Here is a 24,399-nt window from a genome sequence, read left to right as displayed (position 1 = left end):
TGCAACCCCTCAGATAATGAAGCAGTCCGAGCCCACATGCAGCACGACCTGGACAACATCCAGGCTTGGGCTGATATGTGGCAAGTAACATTCACGCCAGACAAGTGCCAGGCAATGACCATCTCCAACAAGAGAGAGTCTAACCACCTCCCCTTGACATTCAACGGCATTACCATTGCCGAATCCCCACCATCAATATCCTGGGGGTCACCATTGACCAGAAACTTAACTGGACCAGCCACATAAATACTGTGGCTACAAGAGCAGGTCAGTGGCTGGGTATTCTGCGGCGAGTGACTCACCTCCTGACTCCCCAAAGCCTTTCCACCATCTACAAGGCACAAGTCATGAGTGTGATGGAATACTCTCCACTTGCCTGGATGAGTGCAGCTCCAACAATACTCAAGAAGCTGAACACCATCCAGGACAAAGCAACCTGCTTGATTGGCACCCCATCCACCATCCTAAACATTCATTCCTTTCACCACTGGAGCATTGTGGCTGCAGTGTGTACCATCCACAGGATGCATTGCAGCAACTCGCCAAGGCTTCTTCGACAGCACCTCCTAAACCCACGACCACCTAGAAGGACCACAGCAGCAGGCACATGGGAACAACACCACCTGCACGTTCCTCTCCAAGTCACACACCATCCCAACCTGGAAATATATTGCCGTTCCTTCATTAGGTCCAGGTCAAAATCCTGGAACTCCCTTCCTAACAGCACTGTGGGAGAACCTTCACTGCACTGTCTGCAGTGGTTCAAGAATGTGGCTCACCACCACCTTCTCAAGGGCAATTAGGGATGGGCAATAAATGCTGGCCTCACCAGCGACACCCATATCCCATGAACAAATAAAAAAAAAATCCAGTGCACTCAGCAGTTTCTTGATATCATGTGGAGTGAATCGAATTTGGCTGAATATTGGCTTCTGTGATGGTGGAGATATCGGGAGGAGGCCGAGATGGTCATCTACTCTGCACTTCTGGCTGAAGATGTTTGCAAATGCTTCAGCCTTGTCTTTTGCACTTACGCGCTGGACTCTGCCATCTTTGAGGATGGGAATGTTTACAGAGCCTCCTTCTCTGTTTAATTGTCCACCACCATTCACGACTGGATGTGGCAGGACTGCAGAGCTTTGATCTGATCCGTTGGTTGTGGAATTGCTTAGTTCTGTCTCTAGTATGTTGCTTCTGCTGTTTAGCATGCGTCCTGTATTGTAGCTTCACCAGGTTGGCACCTCATTTTTAGGTACGCCTGGTGCTGCTTCTGGCATGCTCTTCTCCATTCCTCATTGAACCAGGATTGATCCCTTGGCTTGTTGATAATGGTAGAATAATGAATATACCGGGCCGTGGGGTTACAGATTGTGCTAGAATACAGATCTGCTGCTGCTGATGACCCACAGCACCTCATGGATGCCCAGTTTTGAGCTGCTGGATCTGTTCTGAATCTATCCCATTTAGCACACTGGTAGTGCCACACAACACGTTGGATGGTGTCCTCAGTGTGAAGACCGGACTTCGTCTCCACAAATGGTCACTCCTCCCAATACTGTCATGGACAGATGCATGTGCGACAGGTAGATTGATGAGGACGAGGTCAAGTTGGTTTTTCCCTCGTGTTCGTTCGCTCACCACCTGCCGCAGGCCCAGTCTGGCAGCTATGTCCTTCAGAACTCGGCCAGCTCGGTCAGTAGTGGTGCTACTGAGCCACTCTTGGTGATGGACATTGAAGTCCCCCACCCAGAATACATTCTGTGCCCTTGCTACCCTCAATGCTTCCTCCAAATGGTGTTCAACATGGAAGAGGACTGATTCATCAGCTGAGGGAGGGCGGTAGGTGGTAATCAGCAGGAGGTTTCCTTGCCCATGTTTGACCTGATGCCATGAGATTTTACTGGGCCCGGAGTCAATGTTGAGGACTTCAAGGGCCACTACCTCCGGACTGTATATCACTGTACCGCCACCTCTGGTGGTTCTGTCCTTCCGGTGGGACAGGACATACCCAGGGATGGTGATAAAAGAGTCTGGGATGTTGGCTGAAAGTTATGATTCTGTGAGTATGGCTATGTCAGGCAGTTGCTTGACTAGTCTGTGGGACAGCTCTCCCAATTTTGGCACAAGTCCCCAGATGTTAGTGTGGAGGACTTTGCAATTGGCGATTATAATGGTGCCTTTTTTCTTTATGACAACCCACGGCCTTTTGGAAGCCTGACTTAAACTCTGTGAATGAACGACCTGAAAAGAAAAGAAAAGAAAAAAGTATAAAGAAAAATTACATTCCATGTGCAATAATTTGTTTTGGACTCGAGTTTAGAAACCTGCAGATATACCACGGGAATGGGACTGAAAATTTAAAAATATCACAGGACCTGGCAGAAATAGGAATGATTTCTTGGGGATTAAATGGAACAGGGAACAGGGCTGATTTGTCATGTACAAGAGAAAAATATGATTGACATTTATGAATTTACATATGATCTGGAATGGTCGGAACAGGTCTTGGCATAATGGGAAGGGATGGGAATGACATTGTGGAGCCATGCAGGTCTCTATCTTCATATAGCTACCTAGACATTGCTCTTGACTTCATGCAATATATGAGCTTTATCTGGCCTCACAAAGTCATCTGCATTTGTAGTTAGACACATCATATACACTAATATTAATTTTTAAAAAATTTTGTGTAAATTTGCACTAAATTCAGCTAATCGATAGGGCAGGGAATGCCTACTCAGGTCCACATAAACATCTAAAATGCATATGTACCCAACTGGGCCTGTTGAAGTTTTATTCATTTTTAAATATTCATAACAAATACAAGTTATAAAGTAGAGATTGTGAGTGACATGCACACAAAAAAGAAATGGCTGTATGATATACACAACTAAGGTATAAGGAGGCATTATAACGCGGAACTACTTACTCATCCTGCAATCACAGCAATATTTTCTTTGGGATAGGCCACCGCAATGTCTCTCATCCATGCTGAGGTGAATTGGTTATGAGCCTTGAGGCCCTTGTGGGCTCGCATCTTCTCCATTGCGTGCGCTGGATTTGGTGAGAAGACGAAGTAGTTAACCATGTCGAGGTACGGAATTTCAGGCCAAACTGACACATCTCCGCTTAATTCTTTTTTAGAAATCTTGTGGGGGTTCATACTATCAATTACGGACAGTTTCTGTAGATATAATGATCTATCTGCTGGTGATAAATGCTCACAATACTTATCCTTATCTTTGTCGTGGCCATCGCACATTGCTATCCACCTCGCATTTAACGCTTGAAATTCAACATGGCCGCCAGAAGTTATCGAGTGACGTCATTAGGAAAACCCAATACTGTATCCCAAAATGTTATCTTTTAGCGAGGAAACTTTGGGGGAAGCCGCTCCTGTTGCCAAAATGCCTTTAAAACGCACCCCCGTACGGAGTTTCGTTACACTTCTTGAGCCTTCCTGTGATCCATCTGCCGAGTCACCACTGATCTCATTTGCAGATATCAGGGTATAAGCCAGTGGTGTAGCATCTCCGAATTTCCTGGATTTCCACTGATGTTGCACTTAGGATAAGTTGCATTGAGATACATGAGGCTGAGCAACTGCTAGGATCACCCGAACAAGGTGGAAGTGAGGAGTTTGTGATTGCAGTATCTAGAAACTTTATGCAGTGATTTCTGTAACCTGGAAATGTTTTTTGAACTTTCTCTTCTTTCATTTTTTTTACAGAGACCTGCATTTGATTCTAACCACCACTCAGGGTCAACCCACCGGTAGGTTTTTGAACCCCACCTTGGGTAATCTGCAGTCTGAGCATCTCCGGAGCAGGTATGGCTTTCCCTATGGGCATTCCACTCTGTGCCATTATCATGGGGGAGGAAGAGCAGCAAAGGATGGAGATAATGGGAGTCAGGCACCATTAAAGGAGGATGCATCCCATCAAATGTTAGCCTCCCCCAAGAATATACAGGTAGCACAAGTCATACCAGGACCTCCAAGGAGTTCAGCATAAGAAGAGTGTGCTCCACCAATGAGGCAATAAGACTTTTCTGTGTCCTGCTGTGTGAAGGTCTGTGGCAACACTCAACTATCTAGCACTTCTCTCTCAGTGGCTATGGAGATGACATTGCCCTTAACTTTCTATGGCACAGGGTTATTTCAGTCAGCCAAAGGGAATCTTTGCAATATCGGTCAGGGAGAAGTACGGGTGAGCATTTGTCAAGTCATTAGCTCCCTTTACAGCAGAGCAGACTAATTCTTATATTTTAACATCATAGTAAAGCAACAGAGAAATAAGGTCATACAGTTCTCCGGGGTTGTTGTTTTTGGCGGACAATTTTTCGTGCAAGAAGATAGTGAAAGAGGGTAAGACTTGTAGTTGAGGAGTGTGTGGCAAGTGGCATGGGAGAGGGGAAGTAAATGACATGTGGAGGGATGTCTGAGGCTATTAAAGTGGAGGAAGGAGGTTTAAGGGTTGTGCATATAAGTAATTGCTATGGGGGATGCTGGATAGCCACAATACAAGATGCTGAGTTAGAGCCACCCTTAACTAGAGTTCAGTGTGATGGGTTAGTTGTGGAAGTGTTGCTTTAAGAGGGTGAAGAGTTTGGTGGTGCCCAAGGTGGGTGAGGAAGAAAAGGAGAGATTGTCCAGTGTGTTACCGTGCCAGCCCTGGTTCTGCAGTCCTGAGGTGAGAGAATTGGCATAGAATGCCAGTGCCAACTCCCTCCGGACAGCATGAGTGACATTTCTGGGTGACTTGGTGGTACCTACACCCAGGAGTCTGTGCCTCCTGCCTTCAATTTGCTCAAGGAAGGCTTGGAGGTCTGAATGAGTGAAGTTTTGTGTTCTCCTTCTCTGGCTTGGTTCCAGGCCCTACTGCTTTCCGATCCAGATGGTGTCTGCGAAGTCGTAATTCTGTACAAGTGTAATAAAAAATATTGTTAAAACATTAGAGTGAAGTGGAAGAGTCAAGCACTGATCCTCTCTTAACTGCTTGTCCCCCAGTCTGCTGCTGAAGACTGCTGAAAACTGTCTTTTTAAAGGCTGCACAGAAATTTCCAGATAGCTCAGCTGCTTACACCGATTTTACACCATTGATTACACCAATGGCAATGCCAATGAGCAGACCCAGAAAATGTTTGTGCCACTCTCTCTGCAGGTCACCGGTGGGTGCAATTTATTTTTAGAAGGGGCAATAGCAGTGTTACTCACTTCAAGGAAACTCTAGGCTGAAGTGTTTTGATAGAACAAATAGAGAAAGACGATTTTCCCTAGTTGGGGAGAAATCAATTTAAAATTGTCACTTTAGTGAAGAGAAGGGTTAGGAGAAATTTCTTTGTGCTGAAAGTTGCTATAGTGTGTAATGCTTTGTCACAGGGAGTAGTTGAGGCAGAGACCATTGCATCTATTAAGAGAAGAATAGGTAAAGATTTGAAGCAGTGGAATATACTGGACTATGGAAAGCAGGCATTGGGATTTGTTTTTCGATTGCTCTGGCAAATGGCCTCCTGTGCTGTAAACCTTTATGGTTGTAATAGTGAAGGGTCAATTCTATAATCCACATTAGTGAGGCTCCTTGATGGGAACCTCAGCTCAGGAGATTGTCTCTATATAGTATTTGTTTTACATATTGCAGGTTTAGGCTGGTGTAAGCTGATGCCTAGAAGCCAAGGTCATCAGGTACAAGAACCACTAGCTCTAAGGCTCTGGGTGCTGTACAGTTTTTCCAATACAACTGAGTCTTTGTGAAGATTATCCACCATAGAAAATGTTTTGATTTGTGCTTGATCTCAAGATTTTCACCAGACCTGATCTATTTCTGGCACTGTCTTAATTTGTAGATGTGAGGTGTCATCAGAATCTGCTATTAATTGTCTCCCCATTTCAAGGTGCACTTTTCTAAAATGCTGCTTGCTCTGAATTGCAGATCATTTACTAAGCCATTGGATAATTTATTGCAGATTGTTTATTAGCCAATGGGAATTTATTAACAACTAGGGAGAATGTGAACAAAATTGCTTTGCCTCAGGAAGCCATTCAATTATTACATCTGTGAGGTCGTCAGCTGCATTTATTTTTGTTCCTTGGCCTTGTTGTTGTAAGTGTTGCTACTTGGCTTTCAGCAAACTCTTGTTTTGCTGAATTCTGAATGAGTGATTGTAGATGTTGAGCAGACTTTAGCCCCAAGATATCTGTCAATGGATTGCTACAAAGACTTGAAGCTAATTGATTCATATTTCTCTCCTGATAATACTTTTAGATGAGAGTATAAATGCCCTCTTGGTAAGTAAGGAATATTATTTATTTCTAATGAAGAACTCTGACTCAATCACTAACCTATCCTTCTCCGATGTTGATAAACCTGTTTTCCAACATTTTATGCTTTTATTTCAAATTACTGTTTTTTTCTCTTTTGTCTTGTTTCATGCAACGTATATTTTGAGCAAAGTCTACTACTAACTCTCCGTTTGTGTCTTTATTCTCCATGGGTACGGTAATGTAATGGCTCTGTTACTAGACTGGTAACCCAGTGGTCTGGACCAATAATCCAGAGATTGGGAGTTCAAATCCCACCATTGCAGTTTAAGAATTTGAATTCTTCTTTTTTAAAAAAAGCTGGTATCTGTAAACATAGGAATTGCTAGATGAAAAAAGGCCAAGTTCCATCTAGTTCACCTTCTACCATCTTAGTCATCACATGATACAATGATAATGGAGTTACTGTATCCCAAAATGTCACCTTCTGAAAGAAATCTATCTAATTTGCATTTGAATGAATCAATACTAACTGTTTCCATTGTCTTCCGAGGGAATCTGTTCTATAGTTTGATCACTCACTCACTGAAATAAGTAAAAAAATGACCATGAATCTGTTAAATTGTTGTAAAAACCTAACTAATTCACTAATGTCCTTTGGGGAAAGAAACCTGCTGCTTATACGTGACTCCAATCCCACACTTATGTGGTTGACTCTTAGCTGAAAAGAAACTCAGTTGTATCAAACCAGGGCAACTATGCATGGACAATAAATGATGGCCTTTCCAGCAATACACACATCCCGAGAATGAATAATAATTCGAAAAAATGATTTGTGGAAAGTTTTAAATTTCTTGGTCTGCTATCACTGCATGGGCAGATAGACCATGATGTTGTGAAACTAATCTTTAGACAACTGTTTGTGCTGCTGTAAGTGCAGACAATGTCATTACTATTGGTGTGACCACCATACAATGTCATTACTAATGCATAATTAAATCACCACCGATGGTATTAATAGCACCAAGGAGCCCATTGAGTTTATCAATTATGAGGCACTAATTGGTTTTCGACAGCAATGTTAATAAAACCACATTTTCAATAGCACAGCAGATATGTAAAGCTCCTTTGTGCATGGATATAGCAACCTTGGCAACATGGCTGCAAGCTTTGTCCTAACTTGCCACAAGAGACTGAAGAGCAGAAGGACACTGGCCCACTGCATATGTATACGACAGATTAGCTTTCTGAATTTGTCTGACTCAAATGTTGCTGTTGCTTCCATCTTGCCAAATAATTACCCGAGCAATGCAGCAATTTAAAGATGACTGGAATCTGAGGTTCCCAGGAGTCATGCATCAACTAACAGTTTACAGGAAAGGGATGGAGTGCCACTCTGTGATTGGTCAGATGTAAACCAATGGTAGAAGTGGCATCAAGGATCTTTGTGTGAAATTATCTGACTCCTGACATATGTCTTTCACCCTTCCCCAATAATCCTCCACTGAAATCAGTGTTGATTAATAAACATAAATGTAGACATATATGGACTTGCATCCTTCTCATCTAACCAGTGTTGTACGGAATGCAAAACTGCTGATATTTTGCCAATCTCTTGCAGACGAGTAATATTATATGGACTAAGGCTAGTACCTTCAGTGCCAAAGCTGAAGGTTTTCTGCCAAGCAGCAACACAGTGAGGCAATCAAGCAAACCAGATGGTGATTAAATGCACACTTGGCATTATCAAAATGTGATACCATTACACAAATCGCTCAAAAGACTCATTACCATGTTACCCTAAGAGGGTCTGCTGGATCTGACTAGGGTACTGTGTGTTACACAACTATGCAGCCAACCGTGAGATATGAGCAGACCTGTAAATGGGCGACTGTGAGTATGGAGAAGATGGAATGAGAGTCTAATGCCCTTCACTAGTTAATGCTAAAATGGTTGCCACTCTCATTCAGAACTACTTCACATTCCCACTAGGATTTGTGTCTACAGGAAGAGCTGTCACTCATATTTTCCCTTGTGTGTCAATCACTGCCTATCCTATTACTTATAAACAAATTGATGCCTATTTAGAAATGGGAGCAGAGATGTGTCTCAGTTAGACCAGTTCATGCAAGCAGTCACCACCTCCAAACCAGTTTTGTATCCAGAGGGCAATATTTAATGCTTGAGAAGCAATGTATATGTGCACATATACATTACATAGGAATTAGATTAGGAACTTTGAAGTTAAAATAAGAAGTGAAACCTGAATTATTTAATGGTATTATATATATGCATCATGAAAAAGAAAATTGTATATAGCAAGAACACATTTTTTTTAAAATACGTGGGTCCCAGTTAACAATGCAAGTGATAGTGTGTATTTAAATCAGAAGGAATTGCTTTACTTTAAAGGAATCAAAAAGGGTAATGGAATATTGGCCTTTATCTCAAGGGGGCTGAATTACAAAGGGGAGGAAGTTATGCTTTCAGTTGTATAGAGCCTTGGTCAGACCCCATCTGGAGTACTGCATTCATATTTTGGGCACCGCACCTCAGGAAGCATGTATTGGCCTTGGAGGGGTGCAGCACAGATTCACCAGAATGATACCAGTGTTTAGAGGGTTAAATTATGAAGACAGGTTGCATAAACTTGGCTTGTATTCCCTTCAGTATAAAAGGTTGAGGAGTGATGTGATCGAGGTGTTTAAAATGTTACAAGCATTCAATAGGGTAAATACAGAGAAACTATTTTTTCTGGTGGGGGAATCAAAAACGAGGGGACATAATCTTAAAATTAGAGCTAGGACTTTTAAGAGGGAAATCAGGAACCACTTTTTCACAGAAAGGATAGTGGAAACCTAGAATTCTCTCCCCCAAAAGGCTGTGGATGCTGGGACAATTGGAGCTTTCAAAACTGAGATTGATAGATTTTTGTTAGGTAAGGCTGTTAAGGGATAGGAAGCTAAGGCAGGTAAATGAAGTTGAAGTACAGATCAGCCATGATCTAATTGAATGGGTTGAATGGCCTACTCCTGCTCCAAATGTTCCTATGTTCCTATGAATGCAAGTTCTATTTAAATTGGAAGAAATGTATGTCCTGCACAAGTCAGATATCAGTTGTACTACATGCACAAATATTATGTACTATCTGTTGTTATTTTTATCTATTCCCCCCTCCCCCTTCATTGGACTCATGGTTGAACTGAAATGCACAGTTCTTTGTGTACAATGAATAGCCCCAGGAGTATAGCATTATATAACCTTTGTTCGGGGATTAAGATTAGCACATAAATGGCATGTAAATATTCTAAACTCATATCATTATTGGCACTGTATAGCCTTTCTTGATCTGTATTATAAAATCATTCATAGGAAAACCTCACAACCTGTCCATATACCCACATTAGCCGAAAGGCAGACACTGTTGCCAAGGATACAGGTATAATCATTTTTTACAGTAGACAATGATCATGGAGCCAATGACATGAATTTATAATTAGTGTTTATTGTAGAGTTATATAAATTTATTGTTTTAATCTGGAAAATTTGAATAAAGCATTACACAATTTTTAAAAATGCAGATTTTAGTTAATTTGTGGCAGCTGTATTTATGAAGCATGTAGCTATGCCAATATTTATTACATTTTATTTAAATATATTGCAAGAGACTTAAAAAGAGAACAGCAACCTATCTGAAGTACAATGGAACATTTCTGTAGCATATGAGGAAAGGTATGGGAGTCAGACTGGGTGGATCACTCTTTGAGGTATCCGGTAGAGGTGCTGTAGGCTGAATGATTCTGTAAAATATGTCCAAAACATAGACCTGCATAAACAAGAAATATCAGTAGAGAGAAAATAACTTGCCTTCTTTTAGGCCCTTATCACATCCCAAAGTGCCTCACAAACAATTACTTTTGAAGTTCAGTCACTGTTGTGTAGGTAAATGTGGCAGCCATTTTGTGCACATCAAGATCCCACAAACAGCAAATGTGATGAATGACCAGTTAAACTGCTTTTGGGGTGTTTGTTGAAGAAGGAATGTAGGCCAGTACACATCGGCAAGAGGAAAAAGATTAAATCCGCTCTAAAACTTCAGCACATAATTCACTCCTTCGCAATATTAAAGGAGTGCTACCTTGTTGGAGGTGCAAACCTGTTGATGACATGTTAAACCGAGGTCCTATCTGCCAGTTCAGATGAATGTTAAAGATTCCATGGAACTATTGAGCAAAGGCAAAGAGTTCACCTGAAATTCAGTTGTACTACATGCACAAATATTATGTACTATCTGTTGTTATTTTTATCTATTCCCCCCTCCCCCTTCATTGGACTCATGGTTGAACAGTTCTTTGTGTACAATGAATAGCCCCAGGAGTATAGCATTATATAACCTTTGTTCGGGGATTAAGATTAGCACATAAATGACATGTAAATATTCTAAACTCATATCATTATTGGCACTGTATAGCTATGTCCCAGCATCCACAGCCTTTTGGGGAAGAGAATTCTAGGTTTCCACTATCCTTTCTGTGAAAAAGTGGTTCCTGATTTCCCTCTTAAAAGGCCTAGCTCTAATTTTAAGATTATGTCCCCTCGTTTTTGATTCCCCCACCAGAAAAAATAGTTTCTCTGTATTTACCTTATTGAATCCTTGTAACATTTTAAACACCTTGATCACATCACTCCTCAACCTTTTATACTGCAGGGAATACAAGCCAAGTTTATGCAACCTGTCGTCATAATTTAGAGCGGATTTAATATTTTTCCTCTTGCCGATGTGTACTGGCCGACATTCCTTCTTCAACAAACACCCCAAAAGCAGTTTAACTGGTCATTCATCACATTTGCTGTTTGCGGGATCTTGATGTGCACAAAATGGCTGCCACATTTACCTACACAACAGTGACTGAACTTCAAAAGTAATTGTTTTGATGCAGGAACATTTTTGATACAATCAGAGGGAGATAGAGGAGCAAATATGTAGGCAAATTTCTGAGAAGTGCAAAAACAATAGGGCAGTAATAGTAGGGGATTTCAACTATCCTAATATTAACTGGGATACAAACAGTGTGAATGGCATAGAGGGCACAGAATTCTTAAATTGCATACAGGAGAATTTTTTATCCAGAATATAGCAAGCCCAACGAGACGGGGGGCAGTTCTGGATTTAGTTCTAGGAAATGAAGAGGAGCAGGTGGAAGAAGTAGCAGTGGAAGAGCATTTTGGTGGTAGTGAACATATTGGGCCCGATGTTAGCAGGGCTGCGGGTTCTTGGCGGGGGGGCTATCGGGCGCGTGGGTAACGCGCCTGGTGAAATTAGTCAGTTTCCCGCGCGATTGTAGGATCCAATCCACTAATTGGAGCCACTTACCTGTTGTTCTGGGTTCCCCACTGCTGATCTGCGCGTCGGGCGGGCTGCGCATGCGCAGTAAGATCTGTCAGCTGGAGGCGCTCTATTTAAAGGGGCAGTCCTCCACTGACAGATGCTGCAACAAATAGAAAAAATTACAGCATGGAGCAGCCCAGGGGGAAGGCTGCTTCCAGTTTAATGATGCCTCACTCCAGGTATCAATACATGGGGTGAGGAGGAGGGGGAGGACAGAGATCTTCCACCCGGCGGGCGGGAGGAAGCGGCCTGCCTCTGCCACCAGGAAGGCCTGGCTCAAGGTGGCAGAGGAGGTCACCAGCGCCACCAACATATCGCCCACCTGCATACAGTGCAGGAGGCGCTCCAATGACCTCAGTAGGTCAGCCAAAGTGAGTACACATAGTCTTTCCCCTACACTCCGTCTGCCACATCACTGCCCCCACCCCACATCTCCTTCAGCACTGCCAACACAACTCTGTCACATCACCCCTCACACCCACTCAAACCTCATCCTCATCTTACCTGCACTTACTCACCTCGCCAGTACTCATCCCGCCACTACCACTCAACCCAATCCATGAGCCAATCTCATGGCTCTCTCTCATACTCACCCTCTCGTGCATCTCTTTCACGGCCAGCCTCACTCAACCTGCCACTACCTGTGCTGCAGCCACAGGGCATGCATCACATATGTGCAGTAGGCAGCGTAAGGCAAACGTGTCATGAGCATGAAGGGGATGCACAAGGGTGTTTGAGGGTTTGTCATGGGTGTTACTTATATTGAATTTCTGACCAACTCATATTACATATTATATTGACACCACTACTGCCATGTCTTCGCGAATCCTGTCTGGTTTGTGCAATAATGCCCTCTCCTGAGGATCACAATGAAGACCCACAACTGATGCCACCCATTGTGTCACTGCAGAGTGGGTGTAGGTGTATTTGCAGGGCTCTTTTGCGCAGACGACTGAGAGACATCGGCGATGTCCCCGGTTGCACCCTGGAAGGATGCGGAGGAGAAGTTGTTGAGGGCAGTGGTGACTTTGACAGCGACAGGTAAGAGGATGGTGCTCGGGCCAGCCGGGAGCAGCTCGGCATGAAGGAGGCTGCAGATGTCCACGACTACATGTCGAGTGACTCTGAGCCTCCGTGTGCACTGCTGCTCAGAGAGGTCCAGGAAGCTGAGCCTCGGTCTGTGGACCCTGTGGCGAGGGTAGTGCCCTCTGCGACGCATCTCTCTCTGCGGTTGCCCTCCCTCCTGCTGTGCAGGTGGATGTGTCACAGCACTCTGTTGTGGAGCTCCACGTGTCAGAGGTGGACGGCGTGGATGGCGAGGCTGGTGATGCTGTTCGCCCTCCGAGGAGGTCATGACTGCAGCTACGGCGGCCCCCATCCGCAAGATGTACATCTGAGGGGGTCCGCAAGGTAGGTACATGTCTCTGGACCCCGGGGTAAATGTGAAGGTTGGTGACTTTGACTCTCAGGAGGAGGGTGGTGGAGGCCAAACTTTGTCCCAAGTGACAGAGTGGCCTCCTGCAATGGGTGAGGGTCTCCCCCCCCCCCCACCTGTCAAATGGACCTTTGCAGCTGCCACAGGCTGATGGCTGCAATAGGTCCATTTGACCTGGGAGTGTTTCCCCCAGTACAGGAAACAGTCCCACTTTGTTCTAAAATCCCACATAATCCATTAATCAGGTCAGTTAATGACCTGAAATACCTAAATAAATACTGTCAAGTGGCATCCCGCTGGCTTTAATTGCCTGCGGGATTCCCACCAGCGGGGGCTGCGCGCGCACGCCGGCGCGTCAGCGGGGAACCTGGAAGTGCGCGGGTTCGGGGCGGGCTCCGGTACCACGCCGGGATTCTCCGATTTTCGGAGCCCCCCCCACCAGGAACGCACCCAATAGCGGGTGCTAAAATAGAGCCCAATACAGTTAGTTTTAGCACAGTTATGGAAAAGGACAAAGACAGAGCAGGAGTTAAAGTTTTCAACTGGGGAAAAGCCAATTTTACTGAACTGAGAAGTGATTTAGCAGAAGTAAACTGGAAACAGCTACTTGAAGGTAAATCAGTGTCAGAGCAGTGGGAGACATTCAAAGGGGTGATTCAAGGGGTTCAGGGTAATCATGTTCCCACAAAGAAAAAGGGAGGGGCTGCCAAATCTAGAGCCCCCTGGATGTCAAGAAGCATTCAGGGTAAGATAAGGCAGAAAAAGAAAGCCGATGATAGACACCAGGGGCTCGATTTTAGGGTCGTGTTTCCTGCGGGTTTCCAGCGGGGGGGCCCCGAAAATCCCGATATTTGGTCACGTGACCGGATCGCGCCGCGATCCCGACCACTTCCGGGTTCCCCGATGACTTGCGGGGCTGCGTGCGTGGCCCCCGCTGGTGGGAATCCCGCAGGCAATTAAAGCCAGCGGGGTTCCACTTGAGAGTACTTACCTTGCTTGTTGAGGTCAATTGAATGAGCTGAATCAGCTGTCAAAAGAGGAAGTGTGGGATTTTACCTGCATCGCAGTGTGGGGAAACAGTCTCTCTCCAACCAGGCGTGTTGCAGCCAGCAGCCTGTGGCAGGTGACAAGGTGCGCTCCACGGGGGAGAGCCCTCAACCACGCAGGAGGCCACCGCGTCACATAGGGCAACCCCTGCCCCCCACCACCCCCCGCCAAGCCAGAGGACAGACCGACACAAAACCGCAGCCCCAGTCCGGGGAACCACCCACCTACCCTGCACAACCCCTCAGACCAACACCTGCCAGATGGGTGGTGCGTGGACACCCTCGGAGGACGAACAGCATGACCAGCCCCAGCAGCCTCGCAGTCCACGCCGTCCGCCGCAGAGACGTGGAGCCCCCCAACACGATGTTGTTGCACGCCCACCTGCACAGCAGGAGGGAGGGCTACCGCAGAGAGAGAGACGCATCGCAGAGGGCACTACCCTCGCCACAGGGTCCACAGACCGAGGCGCAGCTCCCCGGACCTCTCCGAGCAGCAGTGCACACGGAGGCGCAGATTCGCTCGACATGTAGTCGTGGAGATCTGCAGGCTCTTTCATGCCGAGCTGCTCCTGGCTGGCCCCAGCACCAACTGCCTACCTGTCGCTGTCAAAGTCACCACTGCCCTCCACACCTTCTCCTCCGCATCCTTCCAGGGTGCAGCCGGGTACACCGCCGATGTCTCTCAGTCGTCTGCGCGGATGAGCCCTGCAAATACACCTGCACCTACTCTGCAGTAACACGATGGGTGGCATCAGTGGTGGGTCCTCATAGTGATACCCAGGAGCGGGCATTATTGGACACAACGGACAGGATTCGCGGAGACATGGCAGTGGTGGTGCCAATATAATGTGTGATGTTTGTTGCTCTGAAATTCAATATAAGTAACACCCATGGCAAACCCTCAGACACCCTTGTGCACCCTCTTCATGCTCACGACACGTTTGCCTTACGCTGCCTACTGCACATATGTGATGCATGCCCTGTGGCTGCAGCACAGGTGGTGGCAGGTTGAGTGAGGCTGGCCGTGAGGGAGATGCACGAGAGGGTGAGTATGGGATGGAGCCATGAGATTGTATGAGGATTGGGTTGCGTGTTAGTGGCAGGTTGAGTACTGGCGAGGTGAGTAGGTGGAGGTAAGATGAGGATGGGGTGTGAGTGGGTATGAAGGGTGATGTGACAGAGTAGTGTTGGCGGTGCCGAAGGAGATGTGGGGTGGGGGCAGTGTTGTGGCAGACGGAGTGTAGGGGAAAGACTACGTGTTCTCACTGTGGCTGACCTACTGAGGTCATTGGAGCGCCTCCTGCACTGTATGTAGGTGGGCGATATGTTGGTGGTGCAGGTGACCCCCTCTGCCACCTCGAGCCAGGCCTTCTTGGTGGCAGAGGCAGGCCGCTTCCTCCCGCCCGCCGGGAGGAAGATCTCTGTCCTCCCCCTCCTCCTCACCCCATCTGATGATACCTGGGGTGAGGCATCATTAAACTGGGAGCAGCCTTCCCCCTGGGCTGCTCCATGCTGTAATTTGTTCCATTGGTTGCAGCATCTGTCAGTGGAGGATTGCCCCTTTAACGTTGGGCGGGCTGCGCATGCGCAGTACGATCTGTCAGCTGGAGGCTTTCTAGTTAAAGGGGCAGTCCTCCACTGACAGATGCTGCAACCAATAGAACACATTACAGCATAGAGCAGCCCAGGGGGAAGGCTGCTCCCAGTTTAATGATGCCTCACCCCAGGTATCACCAGATGGGGTGAGGAGGAGGGGGAGGACAGAGCTCTTCCACCTGGCGGGTGGGAGGAAGCGGCCTGCCTCTGCCACCAAGAAGGCCTGGCTCGAGGTGGCAGAGGAGGTCACCTGCACCACCAACATATCGCCCACCTGCATACAGTGCAGGAGGCGCTCCAATGACCGCAGTAGGTCAGCCAAAGTGAGTACACGTAGTCTTTCCCCTACACTCCGTCTGCCACAACACTGCCCCCACCCCACATCTCCTTCGGCACCGCCAACACCACTCTGTCACATCACCCCTCATACCCACTCAAACCCCATCCTCATCTTACCTGCACCTACTCACCTCGCCAGTACTCACCCCGCCACTAACACGCAACCCAATCCTCATACAACCTCATGGCTCTATCCCATACTCACCCTCTCGTGCATCTCCCTCACGGCCAGCCTCACTCAACCTGCCACCACCTGTGCTGCAGCCACAGGGCATGCATCACATATGTGCAGTAGGCAGCGTAAGGCAAACGTGTCGTGAGCATGAAGGGGATGCACAAGGGTGTCTGAGGGTTTGTCATGGGTGTTACCCATATTGAATTTCAGAACAACTCACATCACACATTATATTGGCCCCACTACTGCCATGTCTCCGCGAATCCTGTCTGTTTTGTGCAATAATGCCCGCTCCTGGGTATCACTATGAGGACCCACCACTGATGCCACCCATTGTGTCACTGCAGAGTAGGTGCAGGTGTATTTGCAGGGCTCTTCCGCGCAGACGACTGAGAGACATCGGCGGTGTAGCCGGCTGCACCCTGGAAGGATGCGGAGGAGAAGTTGTGGAGGGCAGTGGTGACTTTGGCAGCGACAGGTAAGCAGATGGTGCTGGGGCCAGCCAGGAGCAGCTCGGCATGAAAGAGGCTGCAGATGTCCACGACTACATGTCGAGTGAATCTGCGCCTCCGTGTGCACTGCTGCTCGGAGAGGTCCGGGGAGCTGCGCCTCGGTCTGTGGACCCTGTGGCGAGGGTAGTGCCCTCTGCGACGCGTCTCTCTCTGCGGTAGCCCTCCCTCCTGCTGTACAGGTGGATGTGTCACAGCACTCTGTTGTGGAGCTCCATGTGTCAGAGGTGGACGGCGTGGATGGCGAGGCTGGTGATGCTGTTCGCCCTCCGAGGGGGTCATGACTGCAGCTACGACGGCCCCCATCCGCAATATGTACATCTGAGGGGGTCCGCAAGGTAGGCACATGTCTCCGGACCCCGGGGTGAGTGTGCAGGTTGGTGACTTTGACCGTCCGGAGTGGGGTGGTGGAGGCCAAACTTTGTCCCAAGTGACAGAGTGGCCTCCTGCAATGGGTGAGGGTCTCCCCCCGCCCCCCACCTGTCAAATGGACCTTTGCAGCTGCCACAGGCTGACAGCTGCAACACGTCCAGTTCAACTGGGAGTGTTTCCCCCAGTGTGTGAAACAGTCCCATGTTTCTCCAAAATCACACACAGTCCCTTAATCAGGTCAGTTAATGACCTGAACAAGCAAAATAAATACACTCAAGTGGCATCCCGCTGGCTTTAATTGCCTGCGGGATTCCCACCAGCGGGGGCTACGCATGCACCCCCGCACGTCATCGGGGAACCCGGAAGTGGGCGGGATCGTGGCGTGATCCGGTCACGTGCCTGGATATCGGGATTTTCGGGGCCCCCCCATTGGAAACGCACACGAAACCCGCCGGTAAAATCGAGCCCCAGGAACTCAATACTATGGAAAGCTTAGAGGAGTATACAAAGTGCAGGGGTGAAGTTAAAAAGGAAATTAGGAAAGCAAAGAGAGGGCATGAAAAAATATTAGCAGGTAAAATCAAAGAAAACCCAAAGATGTTTTATAAATACATTAAGAGCAAGATGATAACTAAGGAAAGAGTAGGGCCTATTAGAGACCAAAAAGGTAAATTATGTGGGTGTGGTTCTTAATGAATACTTTGCATCTGTCTACACAAAGGAGAGGGATGATACAGGGATTGAAGTTAAGGAGGAAGTGTGTTAAATATTGGATGGGATAAACATAGTGAGAGGGGAAATATTAAGGGGATTAGCATCTTTGAAAGTGGATAAATCACCAGGGCCGGATGAAATGTATCCCAGGCTTTTAAAAGAAACCATGGAGGAAATAGCGGAGGCTTTAACAATCATTTTCCAAACTTCACTGGATACAGGCGCAGTGCCGGAGGGTTGGAGGACTGCTAACGTCGTACCTTTGTTTAAAAAGGGAGCGAAGGATAGACCAAGTAATTACAGACCAGTCAGCTAACCTCGGTGATGGGCAAATTATTGGAGTCAATTCTGAGGGGCAGGATAAACTGTCACTTAGAAAGGCACGGACTAATCAAGGACAGTCAGGGGAGGACGTGTCTGACTAACTTGATTGAATTTTTCGAGGAGGTGACAAGGAGGATCGATGAGGGTAGCATAATTGTTGTAGTCTACATGGATTTTAGCAAGGCTTTTGACAAGGTCCCACATGGCAAATTGGTCAAAAAAGTAAAGGCCCATGGAATCCAAGGAAATGTGGCAAATTGGATCCAAAATTGGCTCAGTGGCAGGAAGCAAAGGGTAATGGTTGACGGGTGTTTTGCGACTGGAATGCTGTTTCCAGTGGGGTGCCGCAGGGCTCGGTACTCGGTCCTTTGATTTTTGTGGTATACATTAATGATTTGGACTTAAACGTGGGGGGCATGATTAAGAAATTTGCGGATGACATAAAGATAGGCCGTGTGGTTGATAGTGAGGAGGAAAACTGTAAACTGCAGGAAGATATCAATGGACTGGTCAGGTGGGCAGAAAAGTGGCAAATGGAATTCAATCTGGAGAAGTGTGAGGTAATGCATTTGGGGAGAGCAAACAAGGCAAGGGGATACATAATAAATCGGAGGTTACTGAGAGGTGTAGAGGAAGTGAGGGATCTTGGAGTACATGTCCACATTTCCCTGAAGGTAGCAGGACAGGTAGATAGGGTGGTTAAGAAGGCAAATGGAATGGTTTCCTTTATTAGCCAAGGCATAGAATATAAAAGCAGGAATGCTATGCTGGAACTGTATAAAACACTAGTTAGGCCACAGCTTGAGTACTGTGCACAGTTCTGGTCACCACATTACAGGAAGGATGTAATTGCACTAGAGAGGGTACAGAGGAGATTTACGAGGATGTTGCCAGGACTGGAGAATTTTAGCTATGATGACAGATTGGATAGGCTGGGGTTGTTTTCCTTTGAACAGAGGATGCTGAGAGGTGATTTGATTCAGGTGTACAAAATTATGAGGGGCCTAGTTAGAGTGGATAGGAAAGACCTATTTCCCTTAGCGGAGGGGTCAATAACCAAGGGGCATAGATTTAAAGTGATTTGCAGAAGGATTACAGCGAAAATTAGGAAAAGATTTTTCACCCAGAGGCTGGTAGGGGTCTGGAACTCACTGCCTGAGAGGGTGGTAGAGGCAGAAACCCTCAACTCATTTAAAAAATACCTGGATGTGCACCTGAAGAGCAGTGACCTGCAGGGCTACGGACCAAATGCGGGAAAGTGGGATTAGGCAGGGTGGCTCGTTTCTCAGCCGGCACGGACACGGTGGGCCGAATGGCCTCCTTCTCTGCCGTATATTTTCTATGATTCTATGATTCTAGGAACGATCCGTGCACCAGAATGATGAGACCTGAGACGGCCCTGATATTGGACCTCGGGTCTCATTTCCATGGAGCCAGAGAGCTGCAGAGAGCAATAGGCAGTTCGCTGGAGAAGCGCGATGGATGATTGGGCTGCTGCTAATGCCTCAAGCAACTGAGGAAGAGGGCGACTGGGAAGGGGGCATTCGGATCAGGAGGTAGTGATGGAAGGGGCTGGAGTGGCGGCAATTGGGGGGCGATCGGTGTCCATCGGGGTGGGGTGGGGGGGGGGGCATTGATATCCAGCGGGGGAGAGCGGTGACAACTGGAGGGGGAGCGGCAACGATCGGAGGGAGAAATTGGTATCCGACAGCGGCCCAAATTCTTTGATTGTAGGGTTGGAGGAGCACTCCTGCGCCATATTCAGGTAAGTATATTATGAAAGCTTACCTTATTAGTTGCGGCCTGCAACAGTCCCTTTAAGTACTGCCTGTTAGGTCGCAGGTAGAACCGGTTTTCCTGAGTGCAGCTGGAGCCGACTGTCTCAGGGCAAACCAATCTTGCAGTGGGGTCCTCAAACAGGTGTTAGGTTTTTTATTTGCAAATGCAAAGGGTCTAACGCCCGTTTTAGGCGTGAGCACTGCACGCCGATTTTTTTTGGCCTTTACCAATATGGCGGGCGGTGCATTCCTGCTTCGTAATGAGTGTGCACTTCCTGCCTGATGTATTGGAGACTTAGGAGGCCATTTAGTGCCCGGAAAACGGTTGTTGCTGTTTATGGTCTGTTTCGCTGATACAAATTAGCTGCCATGTTTATAAAGGTAATAACACCAACTAGGGTTAATTTTAACTTTTATTGCTGGGTGTAAAACCAGTGATAGCAAATCGGCAACCTGTTTTACAGCCAAAATTATTTTCTTTTCCACTGAAGTCAATAGAAGAGAAAATCAGGCGAGGTGTAAAACGGGCAGGCGATCCGCTGTCACTGTTTGTTCACCCAGCAATAAAAGTTAAAATTATCCCCACTATTTCTGAAAGTAATCTATTGTGTGAGGAGCTTTAAATCATTGAGATCTGTCAAAGTGATAAGCGGCTGTATAAATATAAATATAGTTTTCTTTCTTTTGGTGTTTTATATTTACATCAAGTTACTTCGGGCTCAATTTTCAAACGGAGCTGGGAAAGGGGGTTGGGGGGTCAATTTGAGGTCTGGAAACCCATTAGTACGAGTTTCCCGGGCGTCTTTACGATTTCGACGTAAGGACATCTTTTGTTTGTTGGTTTCCCGTCCAACTGATCGGCTTTTTTTTTATTCGTTCACGGGATGTGGGCGTCGCTGGCAAGGCCGGCATTTATTGCCCATCCCTAATTGCCCTTGAGAAGGTGGTGGTGAGCCGCCTTCTTGAACCGCTGCAGTCCGTGTGGTGACGGTTCTCCCACAGTGCTGTTAGGAAGGGAGTTCCAGGATTTTGACCCAGCGATGATGAAGGAACGGCGATATATTTCCAAGTCGGGATGGTGTGTGACTTGGAGGGGAACGTGCAGGTGGTGTTGTTCCCATGCGCCTGCTGCCCTTGTCCTTCTAGGTGGTAGAGTTCGCGGGTTTGGGAGGTGCTGTCGAAGAAACCTTGGCGAGTTCCTTCAGTGCATCCTGTGGATGGTGCACACTGCAGCCACAGTGCGCCGGTGGTGAAGGGAGTGAATGTTTAGGGTGGTGGATGGGGTGCCAATCAAGCGGGCTGCTTTATCTTGGATGGTGTCGAGCTTCTTGAGTGTTGTTGGAGCTGCACTCATCCAGGCAAGTGGAGAGTATTCCATCACACTCCTGACTTGTGCCTTGTAGATGGTGGAAAGGCTTTGGGGAGTCAGGAGGTGAGTCACTCGCCGCAGAATACCCAGCCTCTGACCTGCTCTCGTAGCCACAGTATTTATATGGCTGGTCCAGTTAAGTTTCTGGTCAATGGTGACCCCCAGGATGTTGATGGTGGGGGATTCGGCGATGGTAATGCCGTTGAATGTCAAGGGGAGGTGGTTAGACTCTCTCTTGTTGGAGATGGTCATTGCCTGGCACTTATCTGGCGCGAATGTTACTTGCCACTTATCAGCCCAAGCCTGGATGTTGTCCAGGTCTTGCTGCATGCGGGCTCGGACTGCTTCATTATCTGAGGGGTTGCGAATGGAACTGAACACTGTGCAGTCATCAGCGAACATCCCCATTTCTGACCTTATGATGGAGGGAAGGTCATTGATGAAGCAGCTGAAGATGGTTGGGCCTAGGACACTGCCCTGAGGAACTCCTGCAGCATGCCCTGGGGCTGAGATGCTTGGCCTCCAACAACCACTACCATCTTCCTTTGTGCTAGGTATGACTCCAGCCACTGGAGAGTTTTCCCCCTGATTCCCATTGACTTCAATTTTACAAGGGCTCCTTGGTGCCACACTCGGTCAAATGCTGCCTTGATGTCAAGGGCAGTCACTCTCACCTCACCTCTGGAATTCAGCTCTTTTCTCCATGTTTGGACCAAGGCTGTAATGAGGTCTGGAGCCGAGTGGTCCTGGCGGAACCCAAACTGAGCATCGGTGAGCAGGTTATTGGTGAGTAAGTGCCGCTTGATAGCACTGTCGACGACACCTTCCATCACTTTGCTGATGATTGAGAGTAGACTGATGGGGCGGTAATTGGCCGGATTGGATTTGTCCTGCTTTTTGTGGACAGGACATACCTGGGCAATTTTCCACATTGTCGGGTGGATGCCAGTGTTGTAGCTGTACTGGAACAGCTTGGCTAGAGGCGCAGCTAGTTCTGGAGCACAAGGCTTCAGCACTACAGCTGGGATGTTGTCGGGGCCCATAGCCTTTGCTGTATCCAGCGCACTCAGCCGTTTCTTGATATCACGTGGAGTGAATCGAATTGGCCGAAGACTGGCTTCCGTGATGGTGGGGATATCGGGAGGAGGCTGAGATGGATTATCCACTCGGCACTTCTGGCTGAAGATGGTTGCAAACGCTTCAGCCTTGTCTTTTGCACTCACGTGCTGGACTCCGCCATCATTGAGAATGGGGATGTTTGCAGAGCCTCCTCCTCCCATTAGTTGTTTAATTGTCCACCACCATTCACGACTGGATGTGGCAGGACTGCAGAGCTTTGATCTGATCCGTTGGTTGTGGAATCGCTTAGCTCTGCCTATAGCATGTTGCTTCCGCTGTTTAGCATGCATGTAGTCCTGAGTTGTAGCTTCACCAGGTTGGCACCTCATTTTTCGGTACGCCTGGTGCTGCTCCTGGCATGCTCTTCTACACTCCTCATTGAACCAGGGTTGATCCCCTGGCTTGTTGGTAATGGTAGAGTGAGGAATATGCCGGGCCATGAGGTTACAGATTGTGTTGGAATACAATTCTGCTGCTGCTGATGGCCCACAGCGCCTCTTGCATGCCCAGTTTTGAGCTGCTGGATCTGTTCTGAATCTATCCCATTTAGCACGGTGGTAGTGCCACACAACACGTTGGATGGTGTCCTCAGTGCAAAGATGGGATTTCATCTCCACGAGGACTGTGCGGTGGTCACTCCTACCAATACTGTCATGGACAGATGCATTTGCGACAGGTCGATTGGTGAGGACGAGGTCAAGTAAGTTTTTCCCTCGTGTTGGTTCGCTCACCACCTGCCGCAGGCCCAGTCTGGCAGCTGTGTCCTTCAGGACTCCGCCAGCAGTGGTGCTACCGAGCCACTCTTGGTGATGGACATTGAAGTCCCCCACCCAGAGTACATTTTGTGCCCTTGCTACCCTCAGTGCTTCCTCCAAGTGGTGTTCAACATGGAGGAGGACTGATTCATCAGCTGAGGGAGGACGGTCGGTGGTAATCAGCAGGAGGTTTCCTTGCCCATGTTTGACCTGATGTCATGAGATTTCATGGGGTCCAGAGTCAATGTTGAGGACTCCCAGGGCCACTCCCTCCTGACTGTATATCACTGTACCGCCACCTCTGGTGGGTCTGTCCTGCCGGTGGGACAGGACATACCCAGGGATGGTGATGGAAGAGTCTGGGACGTTGGCTGAAAGGTATGATTCTGTGAGTATGGCTCTGTCAGGCGGTTGCTTGACTCGTCTGTGGGACAGCTCTCCCAATTTTGGCACAAGTACCCAGATGTTAGTAAGGAGGACCTTGCAGGGTTGACTGGGCTTGGTGTTTTGCCGTTGTCGTGTCCGGTGCCTAGTGGTCCGATGCCAGGTGGTCCGTCCGGTTTTATTCTTATTGTGACTTTTCGTAGCGAGATTTTACAACTGAGTGGCTTGCTGGGCCATTTCAGAGGGCAATTAAGAATCAACCACATTGCTGTGAGTCTGGAGTCACATATAGGCCAGACCGGGTAAGGGCGGCAGGCTTCCTTCCCTAAAGGACATTAGTGAACCAGATGGGTTTTTACGACAATCCGGTAGTTTCATGGCCATCATTACTGATACTAGTATTTTAATTCCAGATTTTTATTTTAATTAATTGAATTTAATTAATTAATTTAATTTAAATTCGCTAGCTGCCGTGGCGGGATTTGAACTCATAACTCTGGATTTTAGTCCAGGCCTCTGGATTACTAGCCCAGTAACATAACCACTATGCTACCGTACCCATATTGACAGGCTGGTCTCAGTCGGACAGGAGACCAGCCAGGGAAAGGACGTTTGCAGGTAAGTCTTTGTTTGCATCGATAGGGGGGGGAAACAGGGATGGGGGGGGCATGGGTGAGCACGGGGGCATGGTGGGCAAGGGGCATGGATGGGCATAGGTGGGCACAGGGGTCACGAGTCATGGGGGATGGGATCAGGGGTCAGTCACGGGGGGGGGGATTGGGGGTCATCGTGGGTGTCCGCGATCATTGAGGGGGAGGGTCGGGGGCAGAGAATTG

At 47.6% G+C, this 24,399-nt stretch overlaps 1 long non-coding RNA gene across 1 annotated transcript in view; it reads left to right on the top strand.

Moving 5' to 3' along the window:
- Positions 1–24,399, top strand: part of LOC137322549 (uncharacterized) — a 116,370-nt gene that overhangs the window by 26,575 nt on the left and 65,396 nt on the right. The window contains exons 3-4 of the long non-coding RNA XR_010963168.1: positions 2,967–3,094; positions 3,731–3,829. This is a non-coding gene — a long non-coding RNA (uncharacterized lncRNA). The remainder of the gene's footprint in view (positions 1–2,966; positions 3,095–3,730; positions 3,830–24,399) is intronic.

Source organism: Heptranchias perlo, chromosome 6 (genome assembly GCF_035084215.1).
Source record: "Heptranchias perlo isolate sHepPer1 chromosome 6, sHepPer1.hap1, whole genome shotgun sequence".
Lineage (NCBI taxonomy): Eukaryota > Metazoa > Chordata > Chondrichthyes > Hexanchiformes > Hexanchidae > Heptranchias > Heptranchias perlo.
The sequence above is the reverse complement of the archived record's forward strand: the minus strand, read 5'-3'. Positions and strand labels throughout refer to the sequence as shown.